This window comes from Pinus tabuliformis, chromosome 9 (assembly GCF_031772625.1).
Source record: "Pinus tabuliformis cultivar Carrire ecotype Pingquan chromosome 9, CPIR1, whole genome shotgun sequence".
NCBI classification, from domain to species: domain Eukaryota; kingdom Viridiplantae; phylum Streptophyta; class Pinopsida; order Pinales; family Pinaceae; genus Pinus; species Pinus tabuliformis.
In genome coordinates, this window is record NC_142307.1 from 1,799,933,226 (window position 1) to 1,799,953,213 (window position 19,988).

A 19,988-nucleotide genomic window follows, 5' to 3' on the forward strand; every position below is an offset into this window, starting at 1 on the left:
CGGATTAGAACAAATTATCATAACTCGTTTCCGTCTACGAATTGGTCGACATTTTCCACAAATTCTACGAATAGAAGCACGAATTTTCATATTTGTGACCCTCCAATTTGCTCATATTACATTTTGTTTCCTGAGACAGAGAGTCTGTTTCATCTGTGATTCTCGATCCCTATCGGATGTTCAAAAGGTGATTCAATCGTTTGAAGATTTGTTGCTAAGTCTATATATTATACGTCCTTTGGTTAAATCATAAGCACTTAATTCGACCTTGACCCTATCTCCTGGTAGTATTCGTACGGAATTACGTCGAATCCTACCCGAAATATGAGTCAGAATCTGACATCCATTATCTGTCAGAACTCGAAACATACCGTTGGGGAGTGATTCAGTAACCAAACCTTCCGTATGGATCAGATTCTGTTTCTTCATCGAATCTCCTCCTCTTTTGATTCAAAAACTTGACTAACGTGCTTGGATGAAGATGAATGGTGTCTCGACTTGCTACAACTTTTCATACTATGGGGATATCTTACAGAATAAATATTTTTGGACAACATTTGGATTAATTACCATACATAACATAAAATTTCTCCTCCAATTTTTTTCTGTCGAGCTTCTCGATCCGTCAAAATTCCTTGGGAAGTAGAAAGAATTACGATCCCCATTCCACCTAGAACTTTTGGAATTTCTCGATAATTAGAATAAATTCTCAAACCAGGTTTGCTGGTACGCTTTGACGTGGTCATATATGTCCTTTTCTTCCTTCTCCGATATTTTGAAGTCGATATCAAAAAATATTTTTGGCCTTCCTGATGTTCCCTAACATCTTCTATAAAACCTTCTCGTAAAAGGATCCTTCCAATGTTCTTGGTAATATTAGTAGCTGTTACTCGAACCGTTCCTTTTTCTACCATGTCAGCGTTTCTTATAGAAGTAATTAGATTGGTAATAGTATCGTTACCCATGACGAACGAATTCTTAGGAATTCCTGGTCTCGATATAAAAGGCATGTTTGATCTTCTTTGAGGAATATGCCTGAGGTGCAATGAATTTAATTGATCCATGTACCATTTGATGAACCTTAAGTCAAAGATTCTTACAAGATCTATCAGTACTTATAATACTTCGGGAGCCAATGAAACTATTTTCGTGAAATTCAATTGTCTCAATTCCTGAGCAACCAGACCAAAAACAAGAGTTCCTTTTGGATTTCCTTCCTGATCAATGACAACGGCTGCATTGTCATCAGATCGTATCATCATTCCATTGTCACGTTCAAATTCTTTACAGGTGCATATAACTACGGCTCTAACTACTTCCGATTTTTCCAGGGGCATGTTAGGTACTGCTTCTTTAATTATAGCAATGATAACATCACCTATATGAGCGCATTTACGATTACTTGCTCCTAGAACTCGAATACACATTATTTTTCGGGCTCCACTGTTATCCGCTATATTCAAATAAGTTTGAGACTGAATCATTTTTCCTCCAAAATATTTTTTACCTCAGCAGATAACATGAAAAAAAAGGAAGAGTTCTTACGAACTAGTAATCTTCTTCCACCAGAAATAACTCTTTGATTCTGTATGGATGGGTTGGGTTAAGTAGTAACAAATTGAGTATGTATAGGCATTTTGTATGCAGCTATTCTAGCAGCTGCTCTAGCGACGGTTTCGAATACTCCGCCCATTTCATAAAGTATTCGACCTGGTCTGATGACAGATACCCAATATTCGGGAGATCCTTTCCCGGAACCCATACGTGTTTCTGCAGGTCTCATTGTAATAGGTTTGTCGGGAAATATACGTACCCATATTTTTCCGCCACGACGGGCATAACGATTAATCGTTCTTCGTCCGGCTTCTATCTGCCCAGATGTGATCCAAGCGGGTTCAAGTGCTTGAAGAGCGAATCTACCGAAACAAATGCGATTGCCGCGGTAAGATACTCCTTTCATTCTTCCCCTATGTTGTTTACGAAATTTTGTTCTTTTTGGGTTATAGTCGATGGTTAATAGTATTTTGATCCCATCTCTAATCCAGAATCGGACATGAAAGTTTCTTCTCATCCGGCTCCTCGTGAATAATCAATGTGTAGATAAATGAGTCTATATCTATGCATTACACATATTGTATATAGAATCTAATTTACAGGACGAATAACTCTTAAATTTCCATCCAATGTCTTAATAAAGAATTTCACAGGCGAATATTTACTCTTCCAGTATTTGCTCCATGGGGTCGACTTACCTATAGACTCCAATGAGATTAATTGGTTTTTGGTTTATTTCGCCATCCTATCCAATGAATGATTAAGATTCCTATATGATCTTATGCAGTCATAGGTTCCATCGTTCCATAGCTTCTATCTAAATGCCCAGGTCTTCCCTCCGCAATGGAGCTTTCTTTTCATCTGTTACGGAATCAATTTCCTTAGTTTCCATTGACCCGAAGCTCTTTCTCCTTCATAAACTGAATTCCTTCAATCTTGCTTGAATGAATCAGGATGATTCTTATGCCTTATCACACTGCTTTTTGGAGGGTAGTTAATGAACCATACAATATTGGGAGAATATTTCTCCTTTTTCTTCTTTTTCCGCATTACCAAACACCTTTCTCGCTTCACGAGAGATCAAACATTTTTTCTCTCCTGGAAGAAAGTATTTACGAGGTGATAGTATCTACCCATAGTTATTGGATCTTGGCAATATGAAGCAATGAGTTAGTCTCTAGTTTATTTATAGAGACCAATCCGTTCTTATTTCGAGTTCTCCATAACATAACTTCGGAAAAGAATGAAAAGCTCGATTCCAACGAGTCGCACACTAAGCATAGCACGGTTCCAAAATGGTAAATCTAATTTCTATTCGATCTGATAGAATTGATGATCCATGATCGGGCAGATTGGAAAAAAAAGACCAATTATTCCTACTCTTCTAAAATCCAAATTTTTATCCCTAAAACTCCATAGATGGTTTTAACCGGATAATAAGAATAATCAATCCTAGCCCGAATTGTCTGTAGGGGAACCCTACCTCCCCTGTCCCATTCGACCCGGGCAATTTCCTTTCCATCGAGACGTCCTGCAATTTGGATCTGAATACCTTCTACCTCTTCCCGTTCAGCCAGTTCAATGGCTTTCTTCATTGTTTTTCTGAATGGAACTCTCTTCTCTAGTTGTAGGGCAATATACTCTGCAAGAATATTAGGGTTTCGCAACTTTTTCTATAGCAATGTGAAGTTTTCGGTCCACATAATCGAGCATATTTAGTACATCGTTTCTTAATTTTTCAATTCCTTGACCCCTACCTTCTATTAACAACAAGTTGGGAAATCCAATATAGATTTTGACCTTAATCAAATCGATCTTTCTGCGAATCTCTACACGTGCAATTCCTCCATAATTCGAGGAGCTCTTTATATGCGTTCGTACATAGTTTTCAATGCAAGTACGTATTTTTTGATCTTCTCGGAGATCTTTGGAATAATTCCTTTGTTGTGCGAACCAATGGGAACGCTCATTTTGAGTTACACCAAGTCTAAAACCAAGTGGATTTATTTTCTGCGCCATACATATCCTTTTTTTTGGGATTCTATTGATATAATCGGATCATTCGATCTGGAGATTTCCTCCGATACAATAGTTATATGACAAGTGGGTTTCTGTATTGGATAACCGCGTCCCTGAGCTCTAGGTTGAATCCTTTTAAAAACAGCACCCTCATTCACTTCGACTCTACCAACGAGTAAATTGGCTTTGTTCAAACCCATATTGTGATTTTCATTCGCCGCCGCAGAATGAATTAATTGCGATATGGGATAACAGGCCCCATAAGGCATCAGTTCCAATATCATAAGTGCTTGTCCATATGAACGACCACGAATTTGATTAATTACTCTACGCGCTTTATGAGCAGACATACGTATATTTCTCGCCAAAGCTCGTATCTCTGGACCTGGACTATTATTTCCCATTGACTCCATCCTCCCTAATGAATGACAAGTCTTTCTCAATTAACGACGAGATTTCTTATCGTTTCTTGCATGTCCCTGAAAAAGTAGGGTAGGTGCAAATTCCCCCAATTTGTGGTCTACCATACGATCTGTTACATAAATGGGTAAATGTTCCCTCCCATTATGAACAGCAATTGTATGACCGATCATTGCGGGTACAATGACGGATGCCCGGGACCAAGTAACTATTATCTTCTTTTATGTTTAGATTTTTAATTTTCCTCAATGAATGATTAGCCACAAAAGGATTTTTTTTCAGTGAACGTGCCATGATCAATTACCTTTCTTTCCTTTTTTTTTTATGGATATCCAACCATTCTTACTCACGTCGACGAAGGATTGAAGCATCACTGTATCTATTTCTCTTCCGACTTTTCTTTCCAAGTGCACTATAGCCCCAGGGGGTCACAGGTTTTTTCCTGCCAATTGGGGTTCTTCCTTCCCCACCTCCATGAGGATGGTCTACAGGGTTCATAGCTACTCCTCTTACCTCAGAATGCTTACCCAACCAACGTTTAGCTCCGGCTTTACCGAAACTTCTATTGTTTGCAGTGATATTACCCACTTGTCCAATTGTGGCTGAGCAGTTCTCAGATATTAAATGAACTTCTCCAGATGGTAATCTTAATGTGGCCGATCGATCTTCTTTTGCGATCAGTTCTGCTACAGCACCTGCCGCTCTAGCCAATTGTCCACCCTTTCCAAGTGTTATTTCTATGTTGTGTATAGCCGTGCCTAAGGGCATATTGGTTGAAGTAGACTCTTATTCCGATGAATAAAAATCCCTTCCCAAACTGTACAAGCCTCTCTCAGGGTATACAGCTTTCTGGATGTATATTATATTCACATATATTGAATAAATATAATCGAGATGAGAAGGAGCATCTATTGTATTCTCTATGTCCCGATTCTCTACATCCTAGGTCTCTCTATTCCATCATCTGGCTTATATTCTTTATGTAGCATTCAGAATGAATGACTTTATCAAATTACGCTAATACTTTCGTATGTTATGGATAACGTAGGAGGCATATTAAACATCTTTTTCTCTTCTCTCTCTTTTTACTTTTTTCCTCTCCCCATCTTTTTATTTTGGGAATTACTACCACTGTCCAGCTCCGAATCCGCCTCTGACCATCAGATCAAATGTGAGTAACTTGTCTTTTTAGAGGGTGCCTCTATCCCATTTTGTTCATGCTTCGGACAAACAATCAGGTCCTCTCCATATTATTATATCTTCGGAACCAATGATCCGATATGAAAATTTTTTGAATCCAATCACCTGCTGTCATTTATCCTCAGTTTCCCTTTGGGGTTCGTCCCGTAAAAGTGTCCTAGTTGGATCAGTGATAGATTTATAGGTTTCGCTGTAAACCCAATCGGTTGCTTCCGATCACGTAAATTAATAATTCAAACCGCACTCAGAGGTAGGGCATTTCCTATTGATATAGGAGCTTTTGGACCAGAAAGAATAGTATCTCCAATCATGACCCCTCTGGGATGCAGAATATACATCTTATCGCCATTCTTGTAATGCACCTTGCAAATGTATGCACTTCTATTAGGGTCGTATTCTATGGTTACAATTTCTCCTGATATGTGTTCCTTATTCCGTCGAAAATCAATTTGACGATACAGACACTTGTGACCCCCTCCCCTGTGTCTTGCGGTAATAATTCCTCTTCCATTACGACCTTTCCCACAATGATGTTGTCCAGAGGTCAATTTCTTCTGCGGGTCCAACTGCACTCTTCCATCGAAACCTGATACAGATCTATTGCGTGTATCCGGAGTTAAAATTCTATATGAACGGATGGCCATTTAGTTTCAAATTTGAAATCTTATTGTTCTGAAAAGAGTGGAATAGAATCACCGGTTCTAAGTGTAATAATCACACATTTACAACGTATTGGATGTCCTATCATTGACACTCTCTTTCCTCCTTTTTCAGGGAGGCGATAGCTGTTCATAGCTATTACTTTAACATCGAAGAAATTTTCAATCCAATTTTTAATCTTTGTTTTGTTCGATTGCGAATCGACGTTAAAAGTATATTGGTTCCTTTCCAATAGACGAATACTTTTCTCCGTAAGTACTGGATATTTCACTTCATCCATAAATTTTTTCCCTCCTTTTCTTCTTTTTTTTCCCGTAAAGCCTGTAGCTATTATTATATCGGATCATATACCAATTTAATTATACAGATATATCATAGTTTAGGTATGGAAGTTATGCACGAACGTAATGCTGACAACTTTCCTCTGGATCTAGCCGCTGTTGAATCTATTTCAATAGGTGGATAATACTCTGATGGATTGTTATCGTGTTTTGCTTAATTGAAGCATACCAAGCCTTTCATTCATTTTATTGAAAGGCTTGGTATGCTTCAATTGTATTGTTTGGTGTTATTCTTCATACTTCTTCCCATTCCATCAATAATGGATATGTGCAGTTCTCCTGCATCCAGCAGGAATTGAACCCGCGAGTTCGCCAATTATGAGTTGGGCGCTTTAACCATTCAGCCATGGATGCTGGATAAAGATCATCAACATATTCATTCTATAATATGAGTATAGACTCAGATCTAAAATTGGGTAGTTCGGGATTGGGACCCATTTACATTCTTTCTCTCATACTTGATTCATGTCAAATATTCTCAATAGACATTCAAATAACATTTCATTTCATTGAATTAATTTGATAATAAGCCATGGACGAAACAAAATATGTGAATCAATTAGAATTGATTGTATTTATTGTTCGGTCCTTTGGTCTTCCACTCATGGTGGGTGGGATAATAATGAAGAAGTTGACGTAAAAATATAAGAATTTGATCTATTTCAAAGGAGTATATTCATGTTCCTATTTCCCTAATATAATACTTTCTGGCTGGATATTTTCATTAATATATAGTCTCATTCCTACCTATTCTTGCATCCTTTATTTCCAGAGCTTTGGCTCCCATTGGTCAAGAACCGGACTACTAGTTACGAATCAAGTATCGAACCAATGGGAAGATACTTGGATCCGATCTAAGATCATTATATGTTCGCTCCAGTTCTTGTTGTTCTTGATGTTGGAACAGTCTCCCTTTCTCTATGGGCTATGAGTTCTAGTATACAGGGTATATCTGCATTTATAGGAGCTTCAATTCTCGTGCTTATTTTCATCGTTGGTTCAGTCCATGTGTGGCGAAGAGGAACATTGGAATGGTCCTTAATTTCCGAGTGGGGGAGGGAAGTACAAAATGACATAAAGCCAATGATGAATCCTATGAAGTTACCTTTACTCGATCAAACAATTTTGAATCCAGATATTTAAACTACCCCAAATGATCTGTCGAACGAATTGGGCCAGACTCTCCAGTTTATGAACGCTCCTTTACAGTATTAATTGTGGTTTCATCAAATTCGCTTCATTAATAGATTCGCGATTCAACTCCGATCGTTACGGTCCGGTACCAAGATCTGGACCTAGACGAGCTTACCTCATTATAACAGCGGGGACTGTGACCATGAAAAAGGCTCCTTCTGTAGTGATATTTCAAATGCGGAACCAAAATATGTAGTTGCCCTGGAGCATGTACTATCACAGAGAAATGTTTGGTATAGATTATTATAGTACCGTTCGCAAAGTAGATAAGTTAATTCCTGTGGATGTCTATTCGCCAGATTGCCCACCTGAACCAGAGGCTATTATAGATGCTATAACGAAACTTCGTGAAAGAAAAGATAGTTCGATGGATATATGAGGCCCGAACTCCAACAAGGAAAGAATAAAATATTTCACTATAAATCATAGGGATCATCATATTGGATCCAGTATTCATACTAGAAACTATGGTCAAAAGTTATTACATCAATCTTATGAACCTCAATTCGAATCTACTTTCGAGATACCCTCTGCAACGTTTGGATCTACTTCAACTCTGCAATTATAGATCTATCATTGGGATAATCTATCCCATTTCGATTCGGATGGAATAGGATGAATAGATTCCGACTAGTGCCGAATTATCAGTCCCACCGTCAAATCTTGACTTCTGAGTTCTCGATCCTACTTTTTTATATGTACAGAGTATCGTGATTCAATTGGAACGGACAGAGAGGGACAATATGAGCAAAGAAGAGGGAGAGAACAGATTGATCCATCTATCTATTTTGATCGGGGTGTCTCCGTATGTAGATATACATCTAGATAGAATAGATTTAGATAGATGGATATGGAGACATGGATATTTACATCTTGCCAGGAACCAGATTTGAACTGGTGGCACGAGGATTTTCAGTCCTCTGCTCTACCAACTGAGCTATCCCGGCTCTTCCCTGTGGATCATCCTGGTACAGGGTTTTAACTTGTGTCAACTAAAAAGAAGTAAAAAGGTAATTTTACTAGTTTTTAGAATGATCTTTATTATTTTCGATCTGGAAGTCACTAATATGATAAAAATGGACTGCAATTGAATAATTTCAAAATGATCTAATCTATGTAGATCATATATCACAAAATCAATTGATCATATGATCAGCTTATTAACAGATCAACTCAACTGGTCATAAGATGGATGAAAAGATTCATGTTCTAATTTCTTCTCTTCATGAAAAAAAAATAGCGAGGTAAAAGAATCGAGAAATTAGAATGGATTCGAACCAATGGAATTGGAGAAGATAGATCAGTCCGTTCAGGAACGAACCTGGGTGGGGATAGAGGGACTTGAACCCTCACGGTCTATAAAGCCAACGGATTTTCCTCCTACTGCAATTTGCATTGTTGTTTACATTGACATGTAGAATTGGACTCTATCTTTATCCTCGTCCAACCATTTATTCCAAAAAATAATTAAATTATTCATCTAGAGTAGATAAGTTCATAATTGGATTACTTAATGTCAAATCAGTACTTCAACTCGAATCTGGCATCTATCTTATGAATAAAATGCTTGGAACGAGTTCTGATCGCCAGTTTTGTCTGATGTTATATAACATCTCTCTCCATTTTTGAGGTGTAAATAGATCGTTCTATAACTACAGTAACTACAGTATTGGACCAAATGAGATTCATTCGTTAGAATAGCTTCCATTGAGTCTTTGCACCTATCCCCTTCCTATCTTAGGAGAAGAAACATTGTCTTCATGAACCGGATTTGGCTCAAGATTACCCATTCAAAATATCCCAGGGTTCCCTGGATTTGGAAGCTATCACTTGGTAGGTTTCCATACCAAGGCTCAATTCGATCAAGTCCGTAGCGTCTACCAATTCCGCCATATCCCCTTCTCGAAGAACAAGATCATACCTTGATCTAATCCTATTATGTAATATCCATCAGCATTATTCATTGGATATTTGCTCAATATTGGGTGGGAGAAATATCCTCCCCTACTCCCCTACTCCCCTTCTCTCCCCTTCTCTATCTCTACCCCAATCGAATATGACTGGGAATCATTATATTATTTATCCATTTGAAATGCAATGTTATTATCCTCCCCTAGTCGATTTGGAAGAGTGAGTAAAACGATCGATATCAATTGACCCTTACTTCTCCTTTCTTTCCCTTGAAAGAATCTACATTCAAACAATGTTCCGTTGTAATCGTAATCTGGATTGCGTCATTGAATCTGATTCGCGCTATAATCGTTAGGATTCCAAAGGAATCTATGGATCTCACCCCAATGAAATGGGGAGTGATATTCCATCGAGCCTGCTTAGCTCAGAGGTTAGAGCATCGCACTTGTAATGCGATGGTCATCGGTTCGATCCCGATAGCTGGCTCTTTTCCGTTCCGTTCCGTTCCTCTCGTTTCCATAATCCACAAAGTTTTGTTAGGATCAAGATGGAATGGAGAATACTCTTACGATCGTTCGTCGGGTCCGTCATGCCATGATCATTTACTCCCAACTAGGAACGGGATGAATGAAATGATTGGAGCTATTAGGATCAATAACAAATTGGAGAAAGATCTTCGTTTTCCATATAAAAGAATTCCAGTAGTACTCATACGGGTTATACTATTCTTTCTTCTTTCTAGCACTATTTGTTAATTGAATAAGGAGTTTCTATGTCCCGTTATCGGGGACCTCGTTTAAAAATAATACGTCGTCTGAAAACTTTACCAGGTCTCACTAGTAAAAGACCCAAAAACAGAAAGGATTCTATGAACCGGTCTTCTTCCAGGAAAATATCTCAATATCGTATCCGGCTAGAAGAAAAACAGAAATTGCGTTTTCATTATGGACTAACAGAGCGACAATTGCTGAAATATGTTCGTATTGCTAGAAGAACCAAAGGCTCAACAGGTCAGGTCCTATTGCAATTACTTGAAATGCGTTTGGATAATATTCTTTTTCGATTGGGTATGGCTCCCACCATTCCCGGAGCTAGACAATTAGTGAATCATGGACATATCCGGGTCAATGACCATATGGTAGATATACCAAGTTACCCTTGCAAACCTCAAGATGTGATTACTATAAGAGATCAACAAAGATTGAGAGCTATCATTAAGAAGAATATAGATCTGTTCCAGAGGGATAAATTGCCAAATCATTTGACTTTTCATTCCTTACAATATAAAGGATTCATCAATCAAATAATAGATAGTAAATGGATCAATTTGAAGATTAATGAATTGCTGGTCGTAGAGTATTATTCCCGTCAAGCTTGAATCGAGAATGAAATGAAAGAGAGGGGTGGGTTGGTTGCTGGGCATCTGGAAATTATGTTTTCTCCCTTCTTTTTCCCTTCCTCGAAGGAGACATTTTATAATCCTTACGTACGTTACTTGTTATCCGCGATACTTTTTTTTTATTGCTTCTTAAAATAGTCTTTACTTTTCCCATACCACGAACCGATGTTCGTTCTATTTTATCTATTACAAATAGAGGTAGATTGATCCTGGAATTAGGAAATAGTCCTATTGGGATTCAATAGATTGGAAAAACAATGGATGAGAAGAAAATAGATAGTAGGGCGAAGATACGGAAAGAGAGGGATTCGAACCCTCGGTAAGCAGAAGCCTACATAGCAGTTCCAATGCTACGCCTTGAACCGCTCGGCCATCTTTCCTATGAGATCTCTTGGTTCTAATTAATAAAATGAGTCAATAGCAACTTCCTTACGAAACGAATTCTTTTTGTTCGGGTACGAACAGTTCAATCTTTCGGAAATAAATAGATAATAAATAAGGTAATGATTCAATCCCCCCCCGGAAAGACGAAAGGACATTTTTTACAACTTCCTCTTATTTTAGGAAATCCTCAATCATCCCGGTTAATCCGACGTATTCGGATCGCCTAATCAAGAATTTAAGACAGATTAACTGATCCATTCCATATTATGATAATATATAGATCTGTAGTGATCATCTTATCAATTGTATAAGAACTAATTCTTTGGCAATGATCCTGTGTCATGATGACTATATTTTCCCGATATTCTTTTATCTATATGGATAAAGCACACAATTGCTGGGTAGGCATTTCATCCTCATTATGCAATGCTCGATCGTTTAACTCTTTCTTTGTTCGGATCATAATCGAACTGGACTTCCCGAGTTTACCCAATCTATTATTCTTTCAATACGAGCCTTTTTCCATTATTATTCATGTTACTAATGAACAATTATTCAATTTATTCCCTATCTATTCTAATTTTAAAGAATAGATTGGAATAGATTGGAATAGATAGAATGAGAACATATTTACGATTGTAAGGAAATCCATTTTATGGTATTGTGCACCAGAAAAAAATTTCGTTCATGGAATCATTTGCGTAAGGGAATGAAGGAAATTATCAAATCTGTAATTGACTATGCCTAGATCTCAGAGAAATGACAATTTTATTGATAAGACCTTCACAATTGTAGCAGATATATTATTGCGAATAATCCCGATGGCTCCGGGGGAGAAAGAAGCATTTACCTATTACAGAGATGGTGTGATTTGATATTTTTTCCGTTCTTCTTTTTTGGGAAAGAAAAGGTAAGGTATTCGGGAATAAAAATTGGGTAAAATAAAACTTACGCTCAGTGAAGGTGAGTTCTGGAGATAGAACAATTCCTTCTGTCGTGTATCCCCGGTCAATGCACCTTTAGATTCTTTCATCTCCTGAGGATTTTAGTACCGAGCGAAAGGTTACACCTATGCAATAGGCCTTGCTTGTATAGTTGAACCTATTTGATAGGCGCGCATGAGGGGAGAAAGCACTATGTATGGAAATCGACAACACAAAAGCTTCGTTATAGCCCATATGCATTACCCTTTTCTGAAGGGTAGTGAGAATGGTTGGGACAACAAACATCCATCTCGTTTGTACTTCGGATACCCTTATGATGGAACCATCGGAGATTGTTGAAGTGATTAATCCCCGGAGAATACAGGGCATTAAGAACAAAGAAATTGTTAGAGGTTCCATTCCTAGTAGTAAGATCCTTGGTATTTGGAAAAGAATCTTTGCAAGAAGGATGGCTAGAGATTCATTGGAAATACACTAGCCCCTGTTAATTCATAATATTGGGTCAGAATCTTTTTTTTTTTTTTTTCAATTCCACGGATTACTCCCCATATTACCTACTGTAAAGAAAGGAGGAGCCGTATGAGGTGGGAATCTCATGTACGGTTTTGAAGCGGAGATCATTTCAATGGAATGAACGACCGTAACGAATGTCAGCTCAATCGGAAGGGGAATATGCGGAAGCTTTACAAAATTATTATGAAGCTATGCGACTGGAAACTGATCCTTATGATCGAAGTTATATACTATATAATATAGGTCTTGTGCATACAAGTAATGGGGAACATACGAAGGCTTTGGAATATTATTTCCAAGCATTAGAACGGAACCCATCCTTACCACAAGCTCTTAATAATACGGCCTTGATCTGTCATTACGTGCGACTATCTGTACCATAGAATAACTTAGTTAATAACTGAGTAAGGACAAAGGAAAAGGCTTTCTACATATGCACCGTCCCAAGTAACGATATTTTATCAGCTGTAGCGAAAAAAACTCTCATAGGAGCCCGAATATGAATAGATAGAGCCTAAATATTCCATGGATAATAAATTCAATTGATGATGGAAGCACCATAAAGATCAATTATTGAAAGAAGGTTCGAGCTGATACGATCAAATCTGCTCATTGACAAGAATCAGGAATCAACTTATGTAATAGAGTTGATCTACTAAGCTATTGAGCAGCGGTGTAGCATCAGATCCTAAAGATGTGAAGTACTCCAGCCAGAGAGTACTCTCCAAAAATTCTATACGGAACTGAGATAGTTACCTTGCAAAAAGACTTTGATTTGGACAATCAATCTAAAGTATAGAAAGAGATATACTTCATCTTTTTGAGGGTAGGAGAAAAGATAGAACCTGATCATTGAATTGATTGGAAGTTAAATCAGAAACTCATGTCATTGACTTTTTTTGGTCCTTTGGTTAATATGAACTCCCAATGAATCATCTCCAATTCTTTGGAAATTTTGGTAGAGGACTAAAGAATAGTGGATTGAGCCGTATGAGGTAGGAAACTCTCAAGTACGGTTCTGAGGGAAGAAAACTTTTCCAAGTTTACCTATCCCGACCGAGGAGAACAGGCCATTCGACAGGGAGATCCTGAAACTGCGGAGGCTTGGTTCGATCAAGCTGCTGAGTATTGGGAACAAGCTATAGCACTTGCTCCGGGCAATTACATCGAAGCACAAAATTGGTTAAAGATTACAGGACGCTTTGGAGAATGAGAGTTTCTATTATTGGGAAATCGTTTTCATTATTGAATATCTGACTCGAAATCAATGGGATTTTTCCAGAATATTCCCAAAAATTAGATTCTATTTCGTCGACATCTTATAGGAATATATTTACAATATAAAAAGAATACCTTTTCTGATTCTGGATTGTTGACGGATCTTCTTAATAGGGGTAAAATCCATCTGGCTGGATATTTTTTTCATTAATGATCCATGAATAACGATTTATAATGGATGGCCTTTTATATGGGACATACGGAGGAGTATCAATAGATGGATAAATAAATATATATATATATATATCCATATATACAGATATATTTATTTATCCATCTAGAAACGGTGTAGTGTAATAATCACCGTTGCTTTTTTAAAATTACAAAAAAAAGGCTTTTTCATGCAAAAAAGCCCGCGGTCCATTGAGCACCTCAAAAGATATGTCATAATAGAATTGAACACCTGCCTCAGATTGACTCCCGTATCATAGTCGCTCCAGTCATAAACTAGAAAATAAAGGGAGAAACGAGTTGAGATATATCTCTCGTAAGTTCACTAATTGCTATTGGCAGGTTTCTTATTATTTAAGTCCCGTCCGAAAAGAGGAGAATTCAATGACCATTCGTTCACCGGAACCAGAAGTAAAGAAAGTAAAGGTCGTAGTGGATAGAGATACTGTAAAAACATCTTTTGAAAAATGGGCCAAACCTGGTCATTTCTCAAGGACGCTAGCTAAAGGTCCTGATACTACCACTTGGATCTGGAACTTACATGCTGATGCTCACGATTTTGATAGCCATACTAATAATTTGGAAGATATTTCTCGCAAAATATTTAGCGCTCATTTTGGTCAACTAGCCATCATCTTTATTTGGCTAAGTGGGATGTACTATCACGGCGCTCGTTTCTCCAATTATGAAGCATGGCTGGCTGATCCCACTCACATCAAACCCAGTGCCCAAATAGTTTGGCCAATAGTAGGCCAAGAAATATTGAATGGGGATGTAGGTGGAGGTTTTCGAGGGATACAAATAACCTCTGGGTTCTTCCAGATTTGGCGAGCATCTGGAATAACCAGTGAATTACAACTTTATTGCACTGCAATTGGTGCATTGATCTTTGCAGCGTTAATGCTTTTTGCTGGTTGGTTCCATTATCACAAAACTTCCCCAAAATTGGCTTGGTTCCAGGAAGTAGAATCCATGTTGAACCATCATTTAGCAGGGTTACTAGGACTTGGATCTCTATCTTGGGCAGGACACCAAATACATGTCTCTCTACCCATTAACCAACTTCTAGACGCTGGAGTGGATCCTAAAGAGATACCACTTCCTCATGAATTTATTTTCAATCACGATCTTTTGGCTCAACTTTATCCCAGTTTTGCTAAGGGATTGACCCCATTTTTAACCCTGAATTGGTCGGAATATTCAGACTTTTTGACTTTTCATGGAGGATTAAATCCAGTAACGGGGGGTCTGTGGTTGACCGATACTGCGCATCATCATTTGGCTATTGCAGTTCTTTTCCTGATAGCCGGTCATATGTATAAGACCAATTGGCGCATTGGCCATAATCTCAAGGACCTTTTAGAAGCTCATAAAGGTCCATTTACGGGGAGGGCCATAAAGGTCTTTACGAGATCTTAACTACCTCGTGGCATGCTCAGCTAGCTGTTAACCTAGCTATGTTAGGATCTTTAACTATTGTTGTAGCTCACCACATGTATTCGATGCCTCCCTACCCATACCTAGCTACTGATTATGGTACCCAACTCTCTCTGTTCACACATCATATGTGGATTGGTGGGTTTATCATAGTTGGCGCTGCTGCACATGCAGCGATTTTTATGGTAAGAGACTATGACCCGACTACTCAATACAACAATTTATTAGATCGCATTCTTAGACATCGTGATGCAATTGTATCACACCTCAACTGGGTATGTATATTCTTAGGTTTCCATAGTTTTGGTCTGTATATTCATAATGATACTATGAGCGCTCTAGGATGTCCTCAAGATATGTTCTCAAATACTGCTATACAATTACAACCTATCTTTGCGCAATGGATACAAAACACTCATGCTTCAGCACCTGGTTCAACAGCTCCTGGTGCAACAGCGAGTACCAGCTTAACCTGGGGAGGTGGTGATTTGGTGACAGTAGGTTCCAAAGTGGCTTTGTTACCAATTCCATTAGGAACCGCGGATTTTTTGGTACATCACATTCATGCATTTACTATCCATGTGACTGTTTTAATCCTACTTAAAGGTGTTCTATTTGCCCGTAGCTCCCGTTTAATACCTGATAAAGCGAATCTGGGTTTTCGCTTTCCTTGTGATGGACCTGGTAGAGGAGGAACATGTCAAGTATCTGCCTGGGATCATGTCTTCCTTGGTTTATTCTGGATGTACAATGCAATTTCGGTAGTAATATTCCATTTCAGCTGGAAAATGCAGTCCGATGTTTGGGGTAATATAAGTGATCAGGGAGTGGTAACTCATATTACGGGAGGAAACTTTGCACAAAGTTCCATTACGATTAACGGGTGGCTCTGTGACTTTCTATGGGCACAAGCCTCTCAAGTGATCCAATCTTATGGTTCTTCATTATCTGCATATGGTCTTTTATTTTTAGGTGCTCATTTTGTTTGGGCCTTCAGTTTAATGTTCTTATTCAGCGGCCGTGGGTATTGGCAAGAACTCATTGAATCTATTGTTTGGGCCCATAAAAAATTGAAGGTTGCTCCTGCTATCCAGCCCAGAGCCTTGAGCATTGTACAGGGACGTGCTGTAGGAGTAGCTCATTACCTTCTGGGTGGAATCGTCACAACATGGGCGTTCTTCCTGGCAAGAATTATTGCAATAGGATAAAGGCTAGGAGGATTTGAAAAGTATATGGCATCAAGATTTCCAAAGTTCAGCCAAGGCTTGGCTCAGGACCCAACTACTCGTCGTATTTGGTTCGGTATTGCGACCGCACATGACTTTGAGAGTCATGATGATATTACCGAAGAACGCCTTTATCATAAAATTTTTGCTTCCCACTTTGGTCAGTTGGCAATAATATTTCTGTGGACCTCTGGTAATTTGTTCCATGTGGCTTGGCAAGGCAATTTTGAAGCATGGGTACGCGATCCCTTACATGTAAGACCCATTGCTCATGCAATTTGGGATCCTCATTTTGGTCAACCAGCTATAGAAGCCTTTACCCGAGGAAGTGCTCCCGGTCCGGTCAATATTGCTTATTCCGGTGTTTATTAGTGGTGGTATACCATTGGCTTACGCACTAACGAAGATCTTTATGCTGGAGCTCTTTTCTTGCTATTTCTTTCTGTCATCTTTTTAATAGCGGGTAGGTTACATCTACAACCTAAATGGAGACCAAGTGTTTCATGGTTCAAAAATGCCGAATCCCGTCTCAATCATCATTTGTCAGGACTCTTCGGAGTCAGTTCTCTAGCTTGGACAGGGCATTTAGTTCATGTCGCTATTCCTGAATCAAGGGGAGTGCACGTCAGATGGGATAATTTTTTGGATGTATTACCGCATCCCGAAGGTTTAGAACCGCTTTTCACAGGTCAGTGGAATCTCTATGCTCAAAATCCTGATTCTAGTAGTCACTTATTCGGTACCTCCCAAGGGGCGGGAACTGCTATTCTAACTTTTCTCGGAGGATTCCATCCACAAACTCAAAGTTTATGGCTGACTGATATGGCTCATCATCATTTAGCTATTGCACTTGTTTTTTCAATTGCTGGTCATATGTATAGAACCAACTTTGGGATTGGTCACAGTATGGAAGATATTTTGGAGGCACATGTTCCTCCAGGAGGCCTATTAGGACGCGGACATAAGGGTCTTTATAACACAATCAATAATTCTCTTCATTTTCAATTGGGTCTTGCTTTAGCTTCTTTGGGGGTTATAACTTCCTTGGTAGCTCAACACATGTATTCTTTACCCCCTTATGCATTCATAGCACAAGACTTCACCACCCAAGCTGCATTATATACTCATCATCAATACATTGCCGGGTTCATTATGACAGGAGCCTTTGCTCATGGAGCTATATTCCTCATTAGGGATTATAATCCAGAACAGAATAAGGATAATGTATTGGCGAGAATGTTGGAGCAGAAAGAAGCTATAATATCTCATCTTAGTTGGGTTAGTTTATTACTAGGTTTCCATACCTTGGGACTTTATGTCCATAATGATGTTATGCTTGCTTTCGGTACTCCAGAAAAACAAATCTTGATCGAGCCCATATTTGCTCAGTGGATACAATCTGCTCATGGTAAGACGTTATATGGTTTCGATATACTCCTATCTTCAACAAGTGGTCCATCATTCGATGCAGGTAAGAGCATATGGTTACCCGGTTGGTTAAATGCTATTAATGATAATAATAATTCATTGTTCTCAACAATTGGTCCTGGAGACTTTTTGGTTCATCATGCTATTGCTCTAGGTTTGCATACAACTACATTGATCCTAGTTAAAGGTGCTTTGGATGCGCGTGGTTCCAGGTTAATGCCAGATAAAAAAGATTTTGGTTATAGTTTTCCTTGCGATGGTCCGGGACGGGGTGGTACTTGCGATATCTCGGCCTGGGATGCTTTTTATTTAGCAGTTTTCTGGATGTTGAATACTATTGGATGGGTTACTTTCTATTGGCATTGGAAGCATATAACATTATGGCAGGGTAATGTAGCACAATTTAATGAGTCTTCCACTTATTTAATGGGATGGTCAAGAGATTATCTATGGTTAAATTCTTCACAACTTATTAATGGATACAATCCTTTTGGTATGAACAGTTTATCTGTTTGGGCGTGGATGTTCTTATTCGGGCATCTTGTTTGGGCTACTGGATTTATGTTCCTTATTTCCTGGCGTGGATATTGGCAAGAACTGATCGAAACTCTTGCATGGGCCCATGAACGCACGCCTTTAGCTAATTTAGTTCGATGGAGAGACAAGCCAGTAGCCCTTTCCATTGTTCAAGCACGATTAGTTGGATTAGCTCACTTTTCCGTAGGTTATATATTCACTTATGCAGCTTTTTTAATTGCCTCTACATCAGGTAAATTTGGTTAATTCTTCTTCATCAATTTCTCTGTGGGGTATTGTCATTGATACAATGACAATACCCCACAGAGAAAAAGTAATCAACATAATATTACTCCATCTAAAATCTGATCTATATTTTGATTCCTGGTAGGTAATAGTACCAACTGAACTATTATGGCGAGAAAGAGTCTCATTCAGAGAGAGAAGAAGAGACAAGCACTGGAACGGAAATATCATTTAATTCGTCAATCTTTGGAGGAAAAAAGCAAAGTGTCATCATTGGATGACAAATGGGAAATTCATAGAAAATTGCAATCTTCACCACGTAATAGTGCACCTACACGTCTCCATCGACGTTGTTCTTCGACTGGAAGACCTAGAGCCAACTATCGAGACTTTGGATTGTCCGGACACATACTCCGTGAGATGGCCCACGCATGTTTATTGCCCGGGATAAAAAAATTGAGTTGGTAGGAAAAGAAAAAAGTAATTGAAGTTTCTTGTGATAATGGGATATAGTACCCCTATCCCACACGCTATTTATTCACGCTAAGCCAGATTAGTTCCTCAACTTGTCCTGACGATGAACCACACTGGTTGATTCGAAACGCGTCGACACAAGATTGATTATGTGATTATGCCGAAGATTATCTAAAATATTTATATTGAAATTTGGTTTGAAGTTAATAAAAAATACAAATTATTTGTAGTAAATTTATTTTATAAAAATTAATTTTTTTTTACAAATTATAACTAAAGCATATACGAGGCTCGTGATTTTAAAAGTCAATTTGAAACAATAAAATATTAATAACATTAATGAATTTCCGAATATTCGTTAACAAAGTAATTAATTTTAATGGAAAAATTTTATCGTTAGAAAGTTAGAGCACACTCACATCAACCCCAAGAAAACCAAAGAGGTGAAAAGCCAATATTTTACTGTTACTATTCATCTTATTTTGATTCTAAAAATTCAATGTACAATTCAAATAATAATGATAATAATAATTATTATTATTATTATTATTTATTATTATTATTATAAATGTATACAAATTAATTTATGGTAGATTTTTCAAAAAAATAATAGGTACTATGGCAAAGAGCTTAAATAAAATCAGAAAATTATTTTATTTTTGTTTTCAAATAT

At 38.1% G+C, this 19,988-nt stretch overlaps 3 non-coding genes across 3 annotated transcripts; 1 reads left to right on the forward strand and 2 right to left on the reverse strand.

Moving 5' to 3' along the window:
• Window positions 1-8,262: 8,262 nt before the first annotated feature.
• Window positions 8,263-8,335, reverse strand: TRNAF-GAA (transfer RNA phenylalanine (anticodon GAA)). The gene has a single exon. It is a non-coding gene; the product is annotated as a tRNA-Phe (tRNA).
• A 1,377-nt stretch (window positions 8,336-9,712) lies between these two features.
• TRNAT-UGU (transfer RNA threonine (anticodon UGU)) lies at window positions 9,713-9,785 on the forward strand. The gene has a single exon. It is a non-coding gene; the product is annotated as a tRNA-Thr (tRNA).
• Window positions 9,786-10,991: 1,206 nt separating this feature from the next.
• Window positions 10,992-11,078, reverse strand: TRNAS-GGA (transfer RNA serine (anticodon GGA)). Its single transcript has one exon. It is a non-coding gene; the product is annotated as a tRNA-Ser (tRNA).
• Window positions 11,079-19,988: the final 8,910 nt, after the last annotated feature.